The sequence below is a fragment of the Agelaius tricolor genome, unplaced genomic scaffold, assembly GCF_023055355.1.
Source record: "Agelaius tricolor isolate 1412-34295 unplaced genomic scaffold, bAgeTri1.0.p SCAF_2, whole genome shotgun sequence".
Taxonomy (NCBI): Eukaryota; Metazoa; Chordata; class Aves; order Passeriformes; family Icteridae; genus Agelaius; species Agelaius tricolor.
In genome coordinates, this window is record NW_027269262.1 from 76,793,779 (window position 1) to 76,818,084 (window position 24,306).

Consider the following 24,306-nt stretch of genomic DNA (forward strand, 5'->3'; position numbering starts at 1 on the left):
TATAATTTTGGCTCACGATTTGATCATTTATAACAAGACCATATGCTGGTGGCAATAGTATGGCTTTTATTTGATAGTAAATAGGAGGGAGAGAGAGAGAGGAAGAAAGAAAAATAGTGGGGGGGACAGAAAGAGAGTAACAGGGAGAATAAGGAAAATATCACCACTCCATGGATCCCAATGATGCTCCAGTGATCCTCTCCAACTGGTCTTCCTTGTAGTGAAGGTCCCTCTGCAAAGCACAGAATCTGATGGGTTAATATACACTCAGGCCAGGTAGGAAAATCCAGGCACCTCCCTGGGGGGGAGGAATTTCCCATTGTGTCTTACAACAGACTCCACATTTGCTGCATCCCGTGCAGTCCTGTGGTGCAAGGCTTCAGGAATGACTCTGGGGGCACTTCAGAGAGGCTTTTGCTGGATTAAGGCACCCCTTCAGCTGCCCCTTATGTGAATGGGGCCCATGGATGTGGCCTTCCCAAGGCTGGGGGTTCCATAGCCAGTTTGTGTAAGGGAGGATGGCTTCACTGCCCCTGAGCAGAGGTTGCAACACAAGGAGACTTCCTCCCCCCACCTTGGTTGGGGGGTAATCTGTGCAAACCTGCTCCCAGAAAATGGGTCTGTGGGCTATGGCCTCCCCCACCCTGAAGCAAGGCAAAGATGATTTTTAGCATGGCTTCTGGGTTTGGCTCACATTCTTCTTCTTGTTTACTTGTTTGTTTGAGGTGACTGAAGAATGGGTTTTCCTTTTAGGCAATCTCAACAGTTTGACTTTCAGTCCAAAGTCTTGATCAGGCATCTTCAGGGAGGCTTCTTAGGCTGTAAATTCTTTATATGGTTTTTGTTATAATGAGCAAAACTTGAGGCATAAACTATTGCAGTCCCTGTTTGAGGCATAAACTATTGCAGTCCCTGGCAGCATGGCAACAGAGAAACTGAAACTGCTGCCAGCTGTACTGGGCTCTGTGCTGTCCTTGCTCTGCTGTCTTGCTATACCTCACCTAGGTAGTACCTTTATTGTTCTCCCTACAAACAAAGTGAAATGCTATTACACTCCTGATCTGAGATGGAACAAGGTGTAGAGAAAAACAAAACACTTCCAGCATGAGGACATGAGTTTCATCACAGAGTCAGCAGGCATTTTGGTGTCTGACTAGGAGCAGTGATACTGAAATAATGTGGCTACCTTTCTGTGAATTGCCTTGGGATAACACAATTTCAAGTCTTGAAATACAGCTAAGATCACACTGACTAGCAAAGAAGAAACAGGTTTGAGGAACTCTGTGTCACCCTTACAGTGCCCATCATTGAAGAGATCTGTAGCTGTGATACAGATCAGCTTCCTAACATTTATTCTCCTCTATCCACTGGACATGTCCAATCTGAGGGGCCAAGGACATTTCCTGAATGCATGCTGTGACAAGGCTCAGGTATCTATCTCCTGTGGTTTGTTTCCTCTTGAAAAAAAGCCTGATAGCACTGGTGGGGAGAGGATTAACAAACCTCTGGGGGCTCAAGACTGCAGGGTACTTCATGGATTATATCTATGCTGCATTTCAGATACCATCACCGACTCTCCAAATGCCAGCACTACTTAAAACACTACTGTTCAGAATAAGCCTACTAAAACCAGTGACAGGCACTGAGCAGTTTAGTTCAGGAGCTGATTATTCTTTGCCAATATGTATGAAACTCAGGTTTGGCTATTATGTATCTCCTAGACAGGCACATGCCATTGTTTTTGAACTACTTTTTTTTTGCCCGGTCAAAATGTTTCAGCTTTTTTGTCTGATCATTGGTTTGATATTTATTACCTACTCTTTCAGCCTGGTACTGTTTTTCTGTTTGGGCTAAATACTGATTACTCATTTCTTATTTTTTTCCATATTTTTACTTTTTCCAATAAACTGCTCATTATAATGTACAGAAACTCTCTTCATGTTAAAGGATTGATTTGTTTGTAATTGAGTCTGTTGGAGGGAGCTAATATTAGCATTTGTGTTTTGGTGTATACCCCATGAATTTTGAAAGATCTTTTAATGGACACACACCAAGATCCTTTCCATTTCAACTGAATCAATTTTGAGCCCTGTGTCTCAGTGTTTGCCACAGCTCAAACATAAAGTGAACAAAAATCCCAAAAGTAACATCAGCAGTAAAATTCTGGGATATAAGCAGCAGTGTGAGATAGCAATAGAAAAACAGATTAACTGTTTCAGATTAACAGCTGAGGGTACCTTTGTTGCCATTACACTAGATCTGTATGAGATTATTTTTTAAAATCACGCTGATTTCCCGTTCTGCTCCAGAATTCTTCTAAGGATACATGAAAATGAACCTAGCAGTTGTGCTTGCTTTTCAGGATGGTGATAATTTTTTTCATATCTATCTATAGCTTAGTTGCTTTACAGAAAAGCCTGAGGTGGAATATAGTCAGGAGTGTCACCATCCTCTGCACCAGATTCTCAGGTGATTTATTGAAGTGTAGATCTGATCCAATGTTTCTGCCATGAATTATACTGCATTAGGCATTTGGCATCATAAATGTTACTGATTCTTTTGATCAGTGACTGTCAGCATAATTCTGAATAGTGCCTACTTAGGAAAACCTTCACATATCTCAAAGTATCAAAAAATACCATGTCCAAGTCCCTTGTGTGTTTTTGTATTTCCTTTCAAGCCTTCTGAGAGCCCACCGGTTTTGGAACTGTAATGAATCTTATAAATATTCCCTTCAGCTTATTCTTTTATGGCATAAAGGCTTGTCCATAAATTGATGATTAAAAAAGTGAGAATAAAAGGTATCATCATCAAAAGATAATAGTTCCTCTCTTTTTTGGTTTTTCAGCCCTTAAATAATATATAAATTACTTGTACATTAGTTTAACAATCATCTAATTCTATAACTAATAAACAAGAGTAAAACACACATTCCTTTAAAAATAAATACAATTCTACAAATTTTATGACATAAAGAAGGCATTTTGTATTTTTTAACTCTTATCATTTTCTCCACATGCAATGTACCTGGTACCATTCTCTTAACAAACTTTTCATTAAATTCCTTTGCAAATAGGTCTGTTAAGCTCATCTGCAATTGTGCTGGCATTTAGATTCAAGAGAGTGCTAAACAGGCTGCCTAGTGCAAAGCTTCCCAGACTTTGAATAGACATAAGAATAGTTTCAGCAACAGACTCTGAAAAAGAGAGTATGGCCCCAAGTGTGTTAAAGATTAGTACTAATGCCAGAGGAGAAGATGGCTCCTGCTTCAAAGTATTTTTAAGTAAGGTATTGCATAAGAGATAAAAAATAGAAGTAGGTTCAGTGCGTAGAAGTTAGATCAGGGAAACCGATGAGACTATGCTCATCCATATCATAGACACTGCTCCAGTCCACCAGACTTCCAACACCAAAAATACTGAAAGATTGGTTAAATTTCAGGAGAAAATTTCAATTTAATAGAAGTAGCAGATTTTTTATGAAGTCAAAGTAATAAACATGATTAAGTTTAACTACAACAGTTGCTGATATTGCCAAAAAAGTCAAGAAGACTTTCCCTTAGGTTAGATGTGCCACAGGGATGGGTAGTCACGTTAGGTTTGGTCTGTTGAAGCTTTAGAAAAGTGGCTGAATTGCAAGCTGATTTCTGCTGGCATTGCAGAAAGGAAGAATATCCCATCAATTCATCCTGAATGAGGACTTGTGCTGTAAAGTGACAGATCATCAATATTTTGGAAAAAACCCCTCATAATTAATTGACTATTTTATTATAAAATACATTTTTTGAAAATCTAATATTTAATTGTGATATTGTGGTAATTCTTTTTATCATAATTTATGGAGAAGAATTTGATTGCACATTTTTACAGATGGGACCTGCACATCTTGGCTGCCAAGAACGTTGCCTTCTAACACTGTACAAAATGTGGCAATTCTTTTTTCGAGTGAGCTTGTCATTTCTGGCATTAAAAAATATGTTTATTAGCTGATATGATTTTCTGTTTTGTTTTGGTATAAAAAATCTGGTTTTCAATTTGAGAAATAAAATTGTTACGTAGATTATTTTGCAATAGCATTATAGAAGAAAAGGAAAACCTATGGCTTTCAATCAAGCTACTAATTTTTGGGATTTTTTTTAGTAAATGCAACCTGATTTTAAGGTTTATTATTTTTTTAACATTAAAAAATGATAGCACATTTGTACTTTTTTCCTTCACCATAAACACATCATTCCATATGCTGGCTCTGATTTGTGGTTTTCAGAACATATAATCACCTTCTATTCTTTCAAGTGAATGCAGTCAACCCCTGTGTAGAATAATGCTTTCACTCCTCTGGAAGATGCAATTGGCAATTTTCATTATTTTGCAACTGTAAGGGTACAGAATTGGAAATTAATGTTTTTAAGATAGGGGAGCTCAGGTTTATTATTTCTTTATATATGAGTAAAAGTTTTTTTAAAATTGTATTTTAATTGCCCTGTCACTTCTCGTTTGAAGTGACACAACCTTCTAATAGATATGTATAAAATGTTGCAAAACAAAACCTGTCATTTCCTGAGTAATGTGGCTTTTAGAATGCCTTTAAATAATGTGTTTTATACACTTAAAAATCCATCCAAATAGATCAATCAGTTCTGTTTATTGCTTTGATAAACTTTATGAGTCTAGGCTTCAGATAAAGCTCAAGGAGATGAAGGTAGAATGGTTTTCTACCTGTTAATGTTGTGTTTATTTGTTCCATTTCTTCTGGTCTAAGCTGAATAGACAGGACAAGCAAGCAAATAATATAGACAAAAGATTTTCTTAATTTCTCTGGTAGCCAGAAATTTGGATGAAATTTTTGTGCTGATACACTGTTTCAGATATGACTACTTGTGTGTGTATGCTCACTGAAACTGAAATTCTTGTCTGTTGCTCATTATTGCTATTTGTAGAATTAAACTTTACAAAACAGCAATGCCACTGAAGTAGACTGGGATCATGTGGTTTGTGTCTCTAGTTAAATCCTGGCTCCATGGTAGATCAACCGAGACCTCTGACATGGCAAAGTGCATCCAAACCATGGATGCTGGGACTCTGGCACTTCAGCCCAGGACAGGTGGAGTCAGAAATCCCTGTATGCTGGTCTTGAAGGAGCCTATATGGAGGTCTTTCTGAAAAGCACCAGAGTAACAACTGGAGAGAAGGGACATCAGGATCTCCAGGTCTCTAACCCGTCGCTAACCTGCTGGGATCTGTGGCTACCAGAAGATGGCTTGGGAATGGGGGAACTGAAATCATCCTACCATTATCTCAGTGGAGTGCAGATCTGTCTGAAAATATGGGATACTGAGGTGATCCAGGAAACTGGGGGAAAACTTCTTTGCCCTGCATCAATTTTTGTTAAACAATATATTTCTGACAAAACATATTGGGCTAAGCAACATTTTTCCATGAAATTAATTTAATCAGAAAGTAGCTAATTAGCTATGGTTTTAAATTAAAAAAAAACCAGAGCTACCTTTTGTGAAATGGAGAAGCATCAGAATCCAGTCAATAAAACACATGCATTGTATTACTGAACACTGCAGTTCTCAACACTTAGGATAACAATGTTGAAATTCTGCAGATATCTGAATACATAATTCTTATCTAAATAGGTGGAATTTTCAAGTCAAAATCTGGCCTTGAAATTCCAGACACCTAGGACTTGGTGGTCCTGCTGTGAATACGTGCTTTTGTAAAAGGTAGGAAGAACATGCATCTTAAATCTCCTTTATGAAGGCTAGAGCACTAAGGCACTCAGGTTTCTCCATCAAAAATGAGGAAGAGGTATATGTCTTCCAGAACTAGTTTCTCACAAAGGATTAGGAGCTAAGTCAGGCCACAGAAAGATTTTTGACTTTACTTTGTAACCTTAACCCCAAATACTTTCATGGAGCTGGCTATGGCTGCCAAAGTAGGAGGTTACAGACAGACTAAGAACTTAGGTTGCATGAGGCTTGGCTTCAATTCCTTCCTCTCCTATTTGAATTTAATCATGGATTTCCCAAGATGACTTCTCAGTCATAGTTTCAGTTTTTCAGTGTGCCACAGAGTGAGCAAAGGAACACAGCTCTCCATCTAGGTGGCCATGGCCAAGATGGGACATCAGGATTACAATCAGTCTAGAATAAAATACTAGCAGTACTAACAGTATTCACCTGAGCAACAGTAAATTTAGAAATAGAGAGTGGAGCCTGTCTTCTCACTTCGTAGCAATGATATAATCACTGAATACTTGATATAGTTAAATAGTTAAGGGAAGGAGAAATACCACCAGTCTTTTGGAGAGGCTGCTTTTCAGTATTTGTCATCTGGCAACACCTATTTATTGAATCATGTTCTGCAAGTGACATGACCATGAGTCCAAGCAACTTGGCAGGTGTCAGAAGGTTTGCCTCTCTCCTAAGAAGTGTAAGGGATTAGGAAGTCCTAGTGTATTCCAAAGTACCCTTAGAAGACCTGGAGCCATTTACCAGTGAACACTTTTGTCCACCTAGTCTTTAGATTGACAAATGGAAGATCTCCAAAGGATGAGCCAGGAGATTATGGGCACATCAGCCTTACTCCAGTCCCTGGGAAAGTTATTAAATGAATCCTCATGGGGGCTATCATAGGTAAGATGAAGCACAAGACCGGGAAAAACTTTTGGATTCATCAAAGGCAAATCTTGCTTGACAAACCTGATCACCTTCTGTGGCAAATGAACCTCCTCAGTCAGTGTGGGGTGAACACTGTCTTCCTGCATTTCTCCAAGTTTTCAGTAGGGTTTCCCACAGCCTCCTCCTGGAGAAACTGATGTGCTGTGGTCAACCTCTGTCTTTCCATAGGGCTGTGACTTTGTTTTCTGAAAACATTATATCCCTGTTCTGTACAACATAAATACCTCTCTCTTTCATGAATTACAAACTTTTTCTATCCTTAGAGGATCAAAAGTGAGGCTTTTTAGCAATCCCAAGTGAGTTCTAGCACTATTTCCTTGAAAACAAACTTGTGGATAAGCAAAACCATATTGAAGACAGGCTCATTTTCTGCATAAGCCCCTGGAGTCTATTGCCCAGGAAGAAGGGTAATGTGTTCCTAAAAGCTTGTAGAACACTCATGTTTAATGCAATATTAATAGAATAGTTACTGCCTTCTGAAATATGAAAAATTAAAATATGCATGTAGGGTGGTGAATGCAAAAGCAATGTGAAAACTATGCAGTTCACAATTGTTAAGGTTTCATGACAAAGAATCTAATTAGAGGTTTAGCATAAAGTAAAATTCTTACAATAATGGGGGATTTGGATTTATCACTAAAGGGCATTTTATGATCCTCAACCACAATGTAGTAATGTATCTATGTACAGTCAGAAAAAATTGTGTGGAAATTTGGTTCCATTCATATATTCACATGTGTATTTTCAAAAAGCTGCTGAGAGATTATTGAAATAAATACTACATGAAAACTAGTCAACCATTTCCAGTGAATCTAAAACCTGAAAATATTTGAAATATTTAAAATATGCTTACACAGTAGAATTCTCAACATTTCTGCCTAAAATGAGAAGTATGTGCAAGTTCAAAAAGCATACTGAACTTAATAACCATATGGAATGTGCATTTTGTGTTAAGTGACAGCATTTTTAAACTGGAAAAGAACATGACAGATTGATGGTAAGAACCTTAACAGTTTTGAGCTGAAACATACATGTCTTATTTGTCTTTCCATTCAAGAGATTAAGGTGCTGGGAGGCCACAAAATGTACTCAAGCTCTCTACAAAAGAGGAAAACTTGGTAGGGAGGGATCCAAACACATCTGTCCTTGATGCTTCATTAATATCTTGGAAGACAGAATAGAAAGAATTCTCATGAAATCTGCCCTCGACCCTGATCTGAGACTGACGTGAGGATGCTGTAGAACTAGAAATCAGAATCTCCTAACAAATAAAAGAATTATATGAAAAAAAAAACCAAAATGGAATTCAATCCAAAGAAAATAAGGTCCAAATTTTAATTTTAGGAAAAGGTCAGACAGATACTGATATTCTGACAATATCAGAAATGAGACCGATAAAGCAAGTAAATAATGCTGAGGAAAAGTATCCATGGATCATTGCAAATCTAGTCTCTCCCTGGCCATGGGTTAATGGAACCAAGGTTCTGTCAAGAAGGCAGAGAAATAGGACAGGGCTCAAAGCATTGCCTCAGTACAGAGTGCAAGCCTGCTCTGGCCCGCACAGTTAGACCTCAGCTAGAGCTCTGTGTCCAGACACATGTCAACAGAGAGCCCGACACAAAGCATCCATGATGAGCTGAGATCTAACAAACATTACCTCTACGAAGCAGCTGGAGGAACTGGGGTTGTCTAGTCTTGACAAAATAAGATTAAGTAGAAAAATTATTTTGGTTCACAAGTATTTTGAATATCAGCTGCAGAAATTTTTTTTCACAATATGCAATATTAAATTAGACAAGATATAATAGCTATTAACCTAGCTGAATCAAGTTTAAAAAGCTTCTAAATGGCAAGATCAGTGAAAACTCATCTGGCTGAGAAGGGGAATATGGGGAATATTCCACATTTTCTATTTTTAAGGACATCCATCAGGAGTGATGTAGGCATAGCAAGTACTGCCCAGAAATAGAAGGATGGAATCTCCTGGGGTCCTGGGGTCATTTCCAGTTCCAATTATCACACAGACTTAGCTTAGGATTATTAAAAATATTCCATCCTTGGTTTTTGGAAGCCTGTGGTGTTTGAGACTTGCCTTTTTATATTTTCATGTTTAGTCTGAAATTCTCTAGCGATAACAGATCCCTTGAAAATGGAGGGCTATAAGTGAAAATATTGTATGAATTGTGATAAATTTCTATGTACTGGTCAGCCTTTACTGGGTGGAAAAGCAGTGCATACACTGTGGCTTTAGAAGCAGGTTTCAATTCACATTCAGCTAATTAATTCACTTTAAGCAATAAGCTTTCTGAGGAAAGATCTAGTTTGATGGAATGTCTGAAAAAGTAAGGAAAAAAAGTTCAATTTAATTTCTATCCCTAAAATCTTTTGTAAAAACAAAAGTAACTGTTTAGATGTGCATACAAACAGAATCATTCCACCTTGACCCTTTTAGCTCCATATTGGAGACATTTCTGTCAGTTTACTTTCTCTAATGCAGATGATTAAGGTGATGGATCCATATGCAGATTTAATTGTGAAGTTTCACAGAACAACTCTACCCAATAGAAGAACCTCTGTGGTCTCTGTAAAGAAAAAGGCTCTTTCCTTAAAACTACAACTTAAAAGATTTGGAAGGGGAAAAAGAAGTATAATCTACTCAAATATTTCAGCTCTCTGGTATTTGCAGTTCTTTACACACCCTGCAAGAAATAAAAAGGGATTAATGCTGTGCATTTGCAGAGTGACCCTCTTTTTAAAATGAAATGAGCAGATCAACCTGCAGGGAGTGGTGATTATCCATGGATGAATTAGCTCCCCGAGCAGGTCTGAATCAAAATTCTGTCACAATTTAGGCATATACTAAATGTTTCAGTGAGATGGGGTGTGTATGTACCAATAGTACATCAGTATTTTTATAGTTTTAGGCAAGAAGATACATCTGTGCTTCTGAACAAAATCATGTTAATTTCTGATGATTTTTTAAAAACTAGTTTAGATAAGAGTCCTATTTTTACAGTCCTGGTTTCATGGGGAAAGAAGTTAATGAGTTTGATAAGGAAAATTATATTGAGGTCTATGAGTTCATCTATCCATCTACTGAATACCTGTTCTTATTAGTTGATTCATTTTATTCAAAAGATTTTCCAAGTCCTTGCCTACTAAAAAGGCCCTCAACATTTCACTGCCATTTAGAAATTTTATCCTGGCATCAACCATTCTGATATGGGGAAATTTTATTCCAAATTTATAAAGGATGGATGCTGACAGAAACAATGAATTTAATAGAGTAGGTCATTCATCCAAGATGACAAAGAGAGTCCATAGCAGAACACAGCACTGTAATATACATGTTCCCAAGTCATTCTGGTTAGAACCCAAAATTTCTACACATGAACATGAGCAAAAGCATTGCTAACAATGTGAATGGACAATATGTTTACAAATGCAATTGGATTCTGACCTATGCAGTGATTAATGCAAATTGAAATGAAAAATTTAATGTATGTCGTGAGCATTTACATAATGTAAGAAATTAAACTTGAGGAACTTTGAAGGAGAAGCAGATTACAGATTAAAGTTTTTCAAAGGTATTATTTAACGTGCTTAGTATGTAATGGGACCTACTCACTGTTGCAAGATATAAATAATGGGACCTATCACTGTTGCAAGATATAAAAATCAGGAAATGAGCAGGATTATAAAAATAATTGTATGATAATGAAAGGCAGTTACATTAGCTCAACAAAATATATAAGTGTCTCCACCTATGCAAATAAACTTCCTATTGACAGAATTTTGGGGAATCCCAGATCCCATATCTATACCCCAAGAGACAGACTGTTTATAATTTTTCTGTATCTATGCCCCAAGGGATAGTGTGTTTGCAGTTGTATAAAAATTGGACTAGCTTTTACTCACTAGTGGATGGACACAGCCTGAAACAGAATGTGATGGACCTCTGATGTAAACAGACACAGATCTTACTTCCACTTGGTGGCAGTGGTCCCACCTGCTAATCTACACTTAAGTTTTGCTGTTAATAAAGTCACCTTCTCTTGTATCCTTCGCTAGCCCCATATCACAGTAGCTTTTTTAAAAAAAGACATCACTTTTCTAAATTTTCACAATAATACAGTAGGATACCACCTCCTGATAGATTTGGTACCTAATATAATGACATTCTTCTTTTCTGTTATTGAACATGCATGATCAAGATGAGCAAGAATTACATGTGAGAGTATTTGAACTGCAAACAGTATTTTAGTTTAAGGCCTAACACATTCAAAATTTTATGTGGCCTATCTTTCTTGCTTGATTCCCAATAATTCATGTCAGATTGACATTTCAGATTGATGGCTGTTGAAAATATGGAACAAATTGTCAAGGCAGTATTTATATATTTTTTCCCTAATTTCAGACTTTTTTATATATATTTGCCATATTTGTTAATAACTCTTAATTGTCTTGTATCTTGAATACTGAGAAAGTCCTGAGAATGAAACAGTATCATTGCTATTGAACATAAAAAAGTACATTACCTGTTGTTTAATCGTCAGTGTTGGTGTGATGGTGTTCTTCCTGCATGGCAGTGGGCTGCCCAGCTAGACCTCCTCTTGAGTAGGGAAGGGGGTCTCTGTGCTTCTCAAGATAACTGCTCAAGTTTGAGAGACTCCTTATCACATCAGGTACTTAATAAGTGAATTTTAACCCAGCACGCTGACACTTTGAAATCTTAGCTGAGTGTTATAAAGGATTGATTGCATATAAATAATTGTTTAGATTTAAACAGTAATTTATAAACATAAACAGCAGCTGACTTAGTCTGGAATGAAATCCAAATCCAGACACCCCCCAACTCTCCTCAGAGAGGTAGTTTAGGAAGAATTAGGGTCCTTTCTGAACCTCATAACTCAATGGAAGGGTCTCCCTGAGAGTTTTGTCTGTCCCTGTCATCTATGCAGTAAATAATTGAGTGTACCTTGCCATCGAATCTTGTTTAAACACTATTTCATTTACCACTGAACTTTTTAATATCATTTAAGTTTACTGTTGCTTCTCTCTTGAAAGGAAATGCACATCTGCAACAGTTTGCTATGACAAGGAAGGCAGTTTTAAATGTTAGTTTGCTGTAAATATCCATTGATCTTGTAGGTAGCAAAGAAAAAAAATCCTCCAAATTTTATCTGCAAAAAAAGAAAAGTGGAGAATGAGTCAACAATTCAAACTGAAACTCCATGAGATATAAGGAATAATTAGAAAACATGCTCCCCACACTAGTGAGTCAATGTAATTACTTATAGGAGGTTGTGAGCTATGCTTTCCGCACACTCCTACCTTCAGATCCACACTCTGATGCAGTGTCACTCATCCAAACATATTTCATCCTTCTCTATCATATAGGCCAACTTCTGCTTAATTCTCCACTGAAAAGGTTTAATGAGTGACCCACTTTATGACATTTCTCTGTAAGAATTCCCTTGCTTATATCTTTCTCAGTATGTCCCAGATGGTTTAGTATCTGAACATGGTAGAAGTTGATGGGAGCAGATGTGACCTAAAACCTTCCAAATCAAGTAAGTGGAGAAACACATTTTCTTGTGTATTTTATTTATTCTCTTGTTGACTTACATAAACTAATCAAAATAGCAGTAGTTGCAGGTATTGCTTTGTGGCTAATGTAATTGGTAAATGATCTTCTGGAAAAGGAAAATGGTTAGGAAAGAACGTAGATTTCAGCATCCTTCAGTGTCTTCCCCTTTAATGTCTTACTGCTTAGAGACTGACTGTCTGCATCCTCCAGAAATGTAGGCAATGATACTCTTGTGATTAACCTGAAAGTCTTTGCCACCACAGGCATTTCATGTCATCTGATATGCTAAGTCTCTTCTGTACTCAGTCCTCTGTGGTGCACAGCCTCTGCCTTGCTCATGAGGGACTTTACATAGACCTGGGTGGGAGCAAACAGGTCTCTTGTGACAACATTTAAAAAACATGTGTTTTACTGCTTGAACAGTGTTGTGCCAGTAGCACATGGACAGATGCATATCTTACAGGCAAAGTGAGTCACCTACTTAACATCAGTGGTCTAAAGGCTCTCCACTGATAACCATTGGGTGTGATTTATAGCTGCCTGCACTGTGCAGCAAAACAAGTGTCTTGCCTCCTAGAAGTACAGAGAAAAATGTCTATTAGCCTAATCCTTGAATTTTTAGACAGTTGTATTTAAAGAAATCCTACTGTTAACTGTGATGGTCATTGACATTCAACATCATATTTTTTTCCTTTTTTAAATAACATGGATATTTTCTAGGAAATATATAAAGCTGTTTCTGACCTGCAGGTTTTGGATTGTTATTAAAAAAATGGCTGGTATTCCTCAAAATACTTATTTTAAAAATTCAGTGACTGAAATTACTTGTTTTAAAGATTAAGGCCAAGGTGTTTCTCTTTGCATAGTGTGATTTTTAAAGAAAAATTAGTAAAATATCTAGTGGATCTGCAGTTTTTTAATAGCAAATACTATGAATAAATCCTTAGCAGAATGAAAATCTGCTGTGTTGGTGACACTTTTAATTCCATTATTAGATTGCTAGGGATATTAGCTCTTGAAGAAACTCAGTTCTAGCTCCAACAATTTGCTGGTAAATGTGTCTTGACTGTAAGTGGCAAAATTGAAATACTTTCTCAGAAAAATAAACACCTTGAAGCATTGCATGACTCACAGGACCACTAGCAGGAGGTAGAGGTTTTCACCTCTATAGTGCTGCTGTGACTTCAAAAGGGCAGGTAAAAGCTGTTTGGAGAAAATTATTTTGGACATGTTGGTAGAGATTTAACAGTGGTTTGAAGTAATTTAAAATGGCTGTGTTGCTGTTGCTGACACGTTGTGGGGGGGAAAAGATGCTATTTGGGCAGTTCCCCTACTTGGAGAACAAAAACTACTGCAGAATCCTTTCCTTTTGAGCTGACTGAACAGAAGACCTCATTGATCAGTTTGACTCACATTGTCTTTACATTCTTTTCTCCAAAGAAGTGTTCACCTGGCTTTATAGCACTTGATAAGCTGTATTTTTATCACCCTAGTATAAATACAGTCCTGTCGAAGTTGTCAACATGTTTTACTGTGATATTTGTGAGCACTTAAGGGAAGGAAGCATATTTACACCTGTCATAAAAAAATCCCTGTCTCACAAGTTTCCACCCATATCCAATCTTGCTGGGTATTCTGCCATAAGAAATTGATGGCTGCAAGAAATTTTAATCATCAATCCAAGATTTAAGAGCTTATGGATTGTTTTTGTTTTTAAGATTAATGGTAGATATAGGCAGATGCTGAAAGTTAAATATCCTCTTTTTTTTTGTCCCTATTTCTTCCTGAATTATCTCTCTACTCAACATATACAAACTGAAAAAAAATATTCCAACACAGAAGAGACAGTGTGTCATCACTACAACCACTATAGGATAAATTCTGGAAAAAGAGTGACAACCAAAGCTTTGGTCAGGTTTTGAGGGATCAGGAGTAAAAAAAAAAAGTCAAAAAAGTCCAGATGACTTGCTCCTATGTATATCACATGATGAAAATATCTTTAAGATTTGGAAAAGCAGTTTCCACTTTGAGTTCCCTGTTTGAAGCTAAGCTATCCTGTACTCTTTGCAGTTAAGGGATGTAGGCAGCTTTTTCAATGAGCTGGGTCTTCTGACATTGTGTCCATCATCTTTTCAACACCGTGATGCCATCAAGTGGTACCTGGACTTTTGGTCTGTGGGGTCCCTGAGATGGTACCATGGCACTTGCTAGCTCTGCCTATTGCACCATCAAAGCCACAGCTAATAAGCAGGACTGAGATTCTACTTTTACTTAACTTTTTCATCACCAATTACAGAACAAACTGCAACAAAGAGATTTTTTTTTTTTAAGAAAGAAACTATTCTGTATTTTCAGTTGGTGAAAATTTCCAAGGACTGAGAACAAATTGTTTGCATTCCACTGAATGTCTCAAGATTTTCTCAGAAAACCAGAATTTGATGCTTCTAAGCTTGCAAGAAACCATAGGTAACTTGGGTTGTCAGATAATTCTGCCCAATTTAAAAACCTATGAACATTTGATTTATGGGCACCACCTGGTTATTGTGTCAAGACCTGTAAAACCATATGCAGTGATCAAATAGGTTTATACCTTTGCAGGGTTCACGGAATTCCTACTTCAAATACTTCTACTACATAATGCTGATCAGTAGCCTGCAACAAATTCAGCAGTTGCATTGAACAAATTAAAAGTAACAATTATAATATGCTGAAGGAAGAGAACACGAGAAATCAAAGAATGTAGCACATTGCCAGTCAATCTTAGATAGTGACTATGGTCAGATTAAAGGGAAAAAAACTATTTCATGACCCCTGGTAATTAGACTGAGAAAAAAAACCCCTCACTTACCCCTAAGTAAACAGATAAATGAATTAAATGACAGAGGGGTCTAAATAGGTATAACTCTAGAAGAAGGTGTTTTACTCTGCTGTAAATGCCTATTTCTCTCCCCTCCGCCCCCAGTTTTTATTGGCTTTTTTTCTAAAATGATCAATCTTATAAATTATTGTACTCTCTTGCTTCTCGTTATTTTCACTCAGTTCAGTTCTGATTGAATCTCATAGGCACAGCTCCATAGTAAAAACTTCAGTGCAGTCTTATGCACCTCCTTCAGCACCAGATTTGGATCCCAGCATTGTGATCTGAGCTGAGCCTTGGAGCCTGACTGCTCTTATGGTGAACGTTAGGCCACAGGCTTCTTTTGCCAGCCAGGCTAATTCAAACAGTCCAGCTGGGTTAAGCACCTGTTATCCATTTTCCTCCAGGAACTGAGCCCTGGCCTGATTAGACTCTCTTAAAAAGGCAGCATTGTCAAAACACCAGTCGTGTCAGTTGCCATCAGAAAGATTGCCTCAGGGGAAAATGTTTTAATGCAACAAAACCCCTAACCACATATCTAGCCATGTGTTTCCCTACATTAGCTCAACATTTTATTTTATCTGCTTCAGTTTATTTCCACTTCAGGCTGGAGAATTAGGCCTACTTGCTGCTATCCCAGTATATGTGCTGGTTATGTATCAGACTCTGCTGACAGTGCACTTCCATGCTAACTTTTTTCCTGAGGCTAGCATGCTTAATACTGAACAGTGCATCATAAAAATACATTCGATAACTCCAGCTTTCCATAGATGAATTCCAGCTGATTTTTTTTGTTGCTCTTCTTACAACTTTAGTATTAAGTCTGGGTTTGCTCCCAGATGCAGCTGAAATAGCCGTTGTTTTCAGCAACAAATTGCTGGCAAAAAGGAGAGAGATCAGTGAAAACATTGCAGCCAAAGTTCTCTAGCTAATGCCATCAATTCCATCTGGTGAACCACACTACTCTGAATTTTGCCATTCAGTATGTCTTCAACAGTGGACAAGCCACAATCTTAATTCTTATGAAGTAGTTTGTTACACTTGTGTAAACTTTAGTTCTGTTTTATTTCTAGATGAATTTTTTCCTGCCCAGTCTCCTTTCACTCTGTAGCATATATTCTAATATGGAGTACTAAGCAGAAGAATGCGTTGTTACAGAAACTTTCAACCCTTCTTGATAAGAATCAAGATGCTGATGAAGTGGCTGGAAATGAACTACATATGTATATAGGTTTGGTCTTTTTTTTGTGTGTGTGTGTGTGAGTGTGTGTGTGTGTGAGTTAACTATAATTGTGTACCAGCAGCATGATGTCCTGCATGCTTTATTTGAAACATTATAATCTGGAATGAGGAAAATTGTTTTAGAGAGAAAAATGCCATTATTGAATCACAGCCTAATTGCTTTCTGAAGTAACTAGGCATCCATTAAAAATCTCTACTCCAAATGTCAGTTGAGCAGAACTCTCTTCAGTCAGTGAAACCTAAAATGAGCTCACTTCTAAATCATCATGTTACAGTTTAATTCAAATACACATTAAAGCCCTGATCCAGCAAATCATTTAAGCATATGTTGAAGTCAGTGGGATTACCCACACATTAAAATTTAAGCATATGTTTAAATACTCTGGTTACTAGATTACCTTATATTTTGTTCTCTCTTCTGTTGGCCAAAACTTTGACTTTATTTCTCTTCTTTCATTTCCAATCCCTTCCTATTTCCTCTCACTGGAGATTAGTAGCTTTCAATTAGTTCTGTCTGAAATTTCCTCTAGAGCAGGTATATGTATTTCAACATATCAAAACCTCCCAACTCTTCTGCAGCCTTGCTGCTGTGTGTTTGACATTAGAGTTCACTGGGTTGGTCACCAGCATTGTTAGCTGCTTCTTTAGGCTGTGCTGTATTACCAGCCCCTTGCACTGCTGTGCACTTCTGCATCCCTCAGCTCCACACTGCTCCAGACACTCTTTTGGAGGGTAGCTTTTGAGGCCTTTCAGTACTCTCTTGCTGCTGTCAGATGTTGTTCTGATGTCTTTTCTGCTCCTTGCTGGTACATTTCTTTTTAATTAAGAAAAAAAGTTTTTATGTATTTAAGGGTAAGACAGCATGTAAGAAATGAAGGTTAATCCCATGCTTATCAGGTGTCCACAGTGAGGCACTTTAGTTAATGGCCAAACTGTGTGAAGATTTTTATAGACTTACCTACTGCCCCAGGAATGTCTAGATCTCTGACATTCTATAAATGCCCTACTGCTTCCCATGTTCAGTTACTCATCATGTTTTTGAATATTTCAATCTCATTTCCATTTTCTTCACAAGTTACACAGATTTTTTGTTACAGGATATTAAAAGGAGGCAAAGAGCAAAGCATAGAAATGAAGCTTTTAGAAATTCTGGGTAATGTTATTTGATTTATTCTGTGTGTAGTTAGAAAAAATACTATTAGTGTTTGCTTTGAAAAACAAATTTTCTTCAGCCAGTGACCCAGCTTAATAAAAAATTAAATTTATATAGCAAAGCTAGAAAATATGAAGTTTAATAAGACACTTTAAGCCTGCAGTGAAAAGCTGACATTTACAATATTTATGAAAAAATGTCCATTGACTCCAGCCCAGGAGAAAGGCTCCCACAGTTGCCTTTGGGAGATGTCAACTTCTTACATGGTATTGAGTGATGAAGCAGGGCAGGGGCAGTTCATTGTGGAGAATCATGAGGTTAACACCTTGGTGGATGGGTACCTACCTACCAGAGGTCATTTATGGTATCTGACACAGGGGAGTTATCTGCCAGATGGAAGGATCAAATACAAAAAAGAAAAAAGCAATGACCTTTTTCAAATTGAGCTACTGGGGTTCAGGACCCACATACTTTTTTTGAAAAAGCAGTTATGCTGAATGAATGAGTTGCATTTCACAGTTTTGAGGACAGACAGGCAAGGGAAATAGTATCACAACTATATCAAAGTTGCCTTCATTATACATTGCCTTTAGCACAGGACATTAGCCTGGGAAAGTCCAACATCAATCCTGCAACGAGATCTTGCTTGATTAAAAAGCTCTCTTTTATAAAGGGTGGAAAAAAAGGAGCAATTCTGAGTTTTTTAATTCTCACAGCTGATTTTAAGGACTGTAACACCGGTTTCTACACCTGACTTGGTTTTGTAGGTTTCTATCACAATCAACAGAATATTTTTTTAGCATAGTAAGTGAAATTTAGAGTATAACTCATGTGAAAAAATGTAGGTGTCTTCTTTAGGCTGGGATAAACCATGTCCTGTTGGGTGGAAATTCCGGAAAACCTGAAAGTGAGTGTGTCAGATTAAAACGTCTGTGTTGCAAATACTCGCTGACAATGCATTCAGGTGCTGGCCATTCTATCTGACATGGAGAGAATCCAGAAGATTTCAAGTGAGATTACTGTGTAACTGTGTAATATGGTGTGAAATCCTGGTAGAGAAAAAAGAAAAAAAGGGACAGAGAAGAAAACATTGTATACCAACAGTGATCCAAAGATGACAAAGATTCATCACAGACTAGAGGTATAAGTGAGGATGTGGGGGAAGATTCCTTGGCTAAGAACAGAGCCAGCTGAAAAGGGAAAAAAAAAGATTAAAAAAAAGGAGAAAAAGTTACAAAAAAGCAGTGTATCAAATTTTTCTTCTAATTGTATTCAACAGACAGCACCATCATCAGTAATTGTGGGATTAGGGGAAAAGTGGAGCAAAGCATTGCTGATAGAGGACAGAAAAGTGAGGTCCCTCAGGGGTCCATATGGTGACCACTGCTATTTTACATATTCATTAATTACTTATTAATTAATTAATTAATTAGAACTAGAAATTGCAGCCTCAACAAATTTGCAGTTGACACCAAACTGACTGGTGTGGTTGACACACCTGAAGGAGAGGATGCCAAGGAATCTGGACAACCCCAAGAAGTGGCCCCACAGGAATCTCATGAGGTTTAACAAGACCAAGTGAAAAGTACTGCACCTGGATTGATGCTATCCCCAGTATCAACACAGGCTGGGGATGAACAGTTTGAGAGCAGCCCTGCCAAGAAGGACTTGGGTGTGGTGGTGGATGAGAGGCTGGACATGAGCGGGCAATGTGCGCTCACAGCCCATAAAACCAAATGTGTCCTGGATGGCAGCATGGCCAGCAGGGCAAGGCAGGGGATTATGCCTCTCTAGTCTCCTGTCATGGACCCCACCTTGAGTACTGCAGCCAGCTCTGGGGTCCCCAGCATATGAAGGACACTGACCTGCTGGAGCAAGTCCAGAGAAGGATCACCAAAATAGAGAGATGAAGGATTTTCTCTGCAGGCAAAGGCTGAGGGAATTGGGATTGTTCAGCCTCGAGAAGAGAAGGCTTTGGGGACATCTATCTAGTTGAAGCCTTAAAGTATCTGAAGGGATCCTACAAGAAAGATGGAGATAAATGTTTTTCAAGGGCATGTGGTGACAGGACAATGGGAAATTACTTCAAACAGAGTAGGCTTAGATTAGATAGTAGAAAAAAAATCTTTACTGTGAGGGGGCGAGGCACAGCAAGTGGCTGCCCAGAGAAAAGGTAGATATCCCATCTCTGGAAGTGTTTTGGGCCAGGTTAGATAGAGGTCTGAGTAACCCAACAAATGAAAGGTGCCCCTTCTCATAGAAGGGGCTTGAAACTAGAGGGTCTTTCAGGTCCCTTCCAAGCCAAGACATTCTGTGATTCTATGAAAAAATCCTGGAATACAGGGACAGAAGAATCCTGAGTCACAGAAGGATTACAATGTGAAGAGCAGACTCAGCCAGAAAGGTGACTGGCAGTATACCAGAAAAGGTAGATTATTTGGAGATAAGAGACAATTCACAAATATTCTCCATCATCCTACTCTGCACCCTTGAGCTTAGTCTACACTTTTATTTTGGCTTACCCACAAGTAAAGCCTTCCCCTTTTCTTTCACATGCTGCACATGGAGCACTTTATGACTGTTCTCTTCAGTATATTCCATTCATTTGCAGAGTAAAATATTTTATTAGTTTGGGAGTGCTGTTCCATTCATACATGTTGTCTCAATGCACCCATTTGCATAGGATTAAAGGTTAGTTATTAGACAGACTTTATAATTTGGAGAAATGGAATGAGCTTGTTTTCTACTGCTACAAAATTAAATTACATTTGAACTTCAGAAAGCTAGGAAGGGGATAGATGTGGTATAATGCCATCTTTCTGTAGAAGTATGACTCACAACACAAGTTTGATTAGCCTCAAAAACTGTCCCAGTCATGTCTGGCTGAACAATGTGTTTCAAAAGTTGTGGATCAGAGGGGTTAAAAAACTGCCAGATTTTGCCTTGCTTTCAAGGTATTTCAGCTGGGATGAAAAAGAAGGAGCTGATTCAGGTCCATCCATCCTCTCCACTTCTCCCCTTGACAATTTCCTTGTATTAGAGGGATCCCTGAGTAACAGGCTACACCAACCTTCTGCCTGCCATGGTTACAGTGGCTGTAAACAGTGGGAGGAACAAGAGATATGACTTTCTAAGGTTCCATCCTGGAGTGAAATACAACATTTGAAACTCTCTACCTAATGTACTGAAAAGATTTTGCCCACTGTAAAGCAGCAAATGTGCTCTTTGCAAATTAATTCAACTTTGGATTTTGTCTTCCTTGCAAGAGAAAAAATATCAAATCTGTAATTAGTGAGATGAACACCATTAAATTTTACCTCAAGATGTAGTTTTATGGCTGGATTCAGACTAATAATTTTGCTCTTTCCTCACGAGTTCAACATGTTCATATAAAAGAATAACTGTCTGGGGGGCAAATAGGAACTTTCAAGGAGCTCAATGAATGGTCATTCATTCCTATTCTATAAATCAGCCTTCATGGGAAAACAACATTGATATGTTCAGCATGACAGCTGGAGATTCACCAAGTGTAGAAGGAAACATTTTTCATATTGAACACTTTGAAACCCTTTTTCTTAACAGTCTTTGTCACATTTGATTCCCATGTAGAGACAGCTGTTTGCTGTGAAACCAAGTTTTTTCAGTGCTGGAACAAGAAGTGCTAAGTATCTCCAGCTCAATGACAATGGTTTCACATTAGTGAGGAAGTGAGGAAAGAGCTGTCTGCAGCTAAAGCTTAAGCAACTTCAGTCCAAAAGAAGGATTTTGACAAATATTTTCTAATTGGTTTGATTTTTTGTGTTGTTTTGCATTTCAGTGAGTGGTTTTGTTTGTTTGTTTCCAATACAGCTGCTATTATTATTATTATTATTATTATTATTATTATTATTATTATTATTATTATATCTGACTTGATATATCTGAATTTCAGAAAACAGACTCTTTCTGGCATTTAGGACAAGTAACTTAAATACTCTTAACAGAAATTACCACCCATTTTTAAAAGGTATACTTAGCTATATGTGAGAAAATCATGACATTTCCTAGTAAGTTAGAGGACTGGATAGACGTACATGAGAAAATTTATTCCAAAAAAAAAAAAAAAGATTAACAAATAAGGAAACAGACATGCCACTTCTCTTTTTTAAATGAGTGTAATAGAAAAAAGAATTATGTTAGTTCATAACAGAAAAGGCTTTCATACTCCCCATCTTTATTGAGTGTTGTTACTGTTTCCAAGTTAGGACATACCACAGAACAGCTATGGCCATAGCAAGTGGGCACAGCTGATGAATATGAGGGTTCTGTCTGTAACAGGGAAGTAAATGGAACCAGGATGCCATCTCTGGCATGGAGGCCAAGTGGCGTGGAGCTGTATCTGTTATGCCAACCCACTTCTAAACCAGCACAGCCTCATGTAAGCTACTTGCTGGGAACAGCCCCTAGTCCATGCTAAGTCCTTACCATGCCAGGGATGGTTTTGTTTACCGTAATTTCTATCAGACCCAAAAGGGACCTTACGACTTTGAAATCTGGTAGCCAGGATGGCTTTGCTTGTGCATCCTTTTGTGTTCTGTCCTGTTTTTCCCTGCCAATCCAGTCTTCAGGATCCCTGACTTGACTATATTGTCAACATCATAAAAGTCATAACTTTAGAGCATGTCTCCAGCCCAGAGGCTAGAGAGCAACAATTAAATACATCTTCATCTGTGGAAATCTCTTTTAATGACACTGAAATGCTTTTTTTCCCAACTTTGAGATTGCTGGGATAAGCAAAGTGGTTCCCTTGTCAAGCAGAATATATAATTTCAATTGATGTGTAATAACATAGTTGAAATCAAGAATGACTATCAGTATTTTAGCACAGATCTGCATATAGTGCAGAACATCACAGGGCCTCCAAAAGAAACGAAAACAAAATTGACTTATTCAGACTTTCCTAGAGCTATGTCATTTTCCCTCTATTGTTCAAGTCTTGCACAACTTAAAGGGTACATGAGCAAAAAATTATGTGTATGATTGATTTACCTTTAAGCTGTTACCTTAGGTCTTTAAAAAAATTTGGACATGAAAAAAATGTACACACAGGCTTTGAGATTTTATTCTTGAAAAGGTTTTCCTGTTTCTTTTTTTCTGGTACAACAGTGCTTGATTTAGTGTTGCTCTTTCACGTTAAGGTTTTACCATATTTAATTTAACTCAGTAAGTAATAAAATACAAAAATGAATATCAATATTTAAGCTTTCTTCCTCAAGGAAAAAAATTGAGAATTTTTAACCTAAGATGACAGTGAAGTTTCAACATAAATCTTTTCATGACTACGAGTGTAAATGAATAACATAACTCATGACTAAAGTATTACTAGCTTCCATTCTACTTTTGATCTCATATAATGACAACCAGTATATGAACAGAGACAATCAGTAACTTGGAATCAAAGTTAATATTAAAATGTAATTCAGCCATAAACAGAAAAATAATCTGTATTGGTCCAAAAATTTTTATTATCCATGTTTGGGAATATGACTTTAGAGTAAGATCTGGAATAGGTTAGCTGTTTAAAACCAGATTAAAAGAAAAACCTGAGAAATACACAGTAAGAGGCAAATGAAATAGCACATGTCTGAACTATGAACACAGCAACTTCTACCTTGGTACTGGAACTGTGAAGAATTTTTAGTTCAGGCTACTTTACCTCTGAAATACAAAGTACTTGTGAGGAGAATGCTACAGTAGGATATAGTTATAGATCTAATTATTCATATCACTTTAATGATCTGCTTACATTCTTGACCAATCAACCACTGTATTTTGTTATCCTATAAAGAGTATAGAGTTCCATTTCTTATCCTTAAACATTCCACTGCCTTTGCATGTGTGTCTAGAATTGTCTCTATCTTCATAGAAATCATGACAGGATAAAATAAAAAGAAAACTATTATATACTCAATTTCTTCAATGCAAATTTTGATAATCTTTTTTGAATTTCAACAGATAAAAACCACCAAGTGCTACTCCATGAACACCCTGTCCTTTCCAAATATTTTTTGGTTCACACAGTGAGAAAATTTTCTCAGTATATATCCTACACATACTTTACTGGTATTAGGCCAGCTTCCATTTATCCTACTTACAATTAGCTCCTTTGACAAGTGTCATGTTTCTACTGTTGGCAAACATCATCCTACTGTGCTACAATACATCCAAAATTGAAAACAAAGCCTGCAGTTCCATGCCAAAAGCTCATAAAATTGGGCACTTGTAAGTTAAAATGTAATATGTAGGCATTTTACAAAAAATTGCTTTTCCACATAGGCAATCAGATAGGAAGAAGCATGGGGAAGAAACCTGAGTAATTAAAATGGACACTGTTTTCTGGTTAATATTTCTGCTGTAAGACTGACTTTGCTTATCCTTATGGAGATAAGATCAGTTCTTATGATTAAATAAAAGTTTAATGGAGACAATCATTGTAGCACATATTAAGCTCTTTACCAGACAGTTTCTCTATGCCTCTGAAGCCCCATTATTGCCCTTGACTTTAAAGCTATTCCCAAATATATAATTCTATTATAGGGAGAGGAAGGGCAAGCAGGCAGTGCAAACTACCAGGAGAAAAAAAAAGCTTATCTGTAGAGCCAGCATATTTTCCCAACACCCCCTCTCTATTGCCTTTATTTAGTTTAAGTTTTCTGTGTTTTCAGATGAGCATTCCGGTAGGTCTGATATAACAAATTTAAATGTCTTCTTTTTATCCTGCCAGCAGAACCGTTTTCTTT